Below are 2,030 nucleotides of genomic sequence, written 5' to 3' on the forward strand. Positions count from 1 at the left end.
TCTTGGGTTCAAGTGATTCTCTTGCTTCAGCCTCCCAAGCAGCTGGGACTACAGGTGCCTGTCACAATGCCCAGCTATATTTTAGAGATGGGTGATCTCACTCTTGCTCAGGCTGGTCTTGAACCCATGAGCTCAGGCAATCCACTCTCCTCAGCCTCCCAGAGTGCTGGGATTACAGGTGTGAGCCATTGCACCCACCCTGTATTTATTTATTTATTTATTTTTGAAGTAGAGTCTTACTTTGTCACCCTGGGTAGAGTGCTGTGGTATCATAGCTCACAGCAACATCAAACTCTTGGGCTCAAGCAATCTTCTTGCTTTAGTTTTTCATTTTTAGTGGAGTTGGGGGGTCTCACTCTTGCTCAGGTTGGTCTCAAACTCCTGAGCTCAGGTGATCCTCTCGGAGTGCTAGGATTACAGGCATGAGCCATGGCACCAGCAAGGTAGGTGTTCTTAGAGATAAAGAATAAGGCTCAGGCTCAGTGCTCTGTAGCACAGTGGTTATGGCGCCAGCCACGTGCATTGAGGGTGGCGGGTTCAAACCTGCCTGGGCCAGCTAAACAACTGCAACAAAATAATGGCCAGGTGTTGTGACAGGCACCTGTAGTCTCAGCTACTTGGGAGGCTGAGGCAAGAGAATAGCTTGACCCCATGAGTTGGAGGTTGCTATGAGCTGTGACAGCACAGCACTCTACCAAGGGTGACATAATGAGATTGTGTCAAAAAAAAAAAAAAAAGGATAAGGCTCAGAGAGGTTGAAGAACTTGTGCAAGAGCACCTAGCTGGCAAATGTAGCTTCCTGCCCCCAAATCTCCCATCTTCCCACCCACCTCACACTAGGGCACTGAGGCTTGTCAGGGTGAGGAGCTGTTGGTTCCAGGCTCCAGGGGGGCACAACCTTGCTGTTTTGTTGCTTTCTAGGCAACAACTGCCTCCCGCCTTCCTCTAGGCCCCTTCTGCAGTGTGGGAAAACGTCACACATGCCCACTTGTGCCCCTGGGGTGGGGGGAAGGCAGTGATCAAGAGAGAGAAACCTGACAAATGGAGACCCTGGGGGTCTCCCTCCTCCTTGCAGGAGCCCTGCTGCTCCTCCCCTTTGTGGGTCAAGCTTGCCAGGGTCTATGTCTGTTCCTTTGTGCTCTGGGGGAAGGGGAAAGGCAGGTTGAGTGGGTGTCTGTGTGCATGAACATAAGACCTCTGGGTTCATTCTGACACTGAATGAAAAACTCACCAATTATTCCTCCAATCTCATTAATATGCAGACAGACATCTGTTATTTAGGAGTCAACAGCAGAGGCATTTTCTTGGGGGGAGGGACACTTATGTACATGGCTCTCTTGTCTTCCTGGCTGCTAGGGGCAGCTGCTTGGGAATCATCCCACCCCTTCAGACCTGGAGCTGCCCCTTTCTATGACCCTCACCCAAGGTTCACTAGAGAATAAGAGAGGTCTGGGAACTGGCTGGAAGGAGGGAGGTGAGAGAGGAGCTGCACTGTGTACAAGAAACTCCAATAACAAAGAATTGAACCCATCCCTGGAGAAGACATCGAACTACACTGGGGCTGCCTGCCCTACTAGGCACCTTGGGGACATGACCCCTTCCCTAGGTTTCTTAGCCTATAAGGCCAAGTCTAAATGTATCTGGACGGTCACTATGGCAACATGAGGACCTAACCCAGAGACTTCAGAGAAAGTAATAAGAGCTCAGTGTCTGTATCTCAGTGGTTAGGGCGCTGGCCACATACACCTGTGCTGGTGGGTTCTCACCCAGCCTGGGCCTGCTAAACAACAATGACTACAACAACAAATAGCTGGGTGTTGTGGCGGGCACCTGTAGTCCCAGCTACTTAGGAGGCTGAGGTAAGAGAATTGCTTGAGCCCAAGTTTAAGGTTGTTATGAGCTGGTGATGCCACAGCACCTCACTGAGGGTGATATACTGAGACTCTGTCTCAAAAAAAAAAAAAACAAGGCTCGGCGCCTGTGGCTCAAGCGGCTAAGGCGCCAGCCACGTACACCTAAGGTGGTGGGTT

Source organism: Otolemur garnettii, unplaced genomic scaffold (assembly GCF_000181295.1).
Source record: "Otolemur garnettii isolate 467f Iridium unplaced genomic scaffold, OtoGar3 scaffold00018, whole genome shotgun sequence".
NCBI classification, from domain to species: Eukaryota; Metazoa; Chordata; class Mammalia; order Primates; family Galagidae; genus Otolemur; species Otolemur garnettii.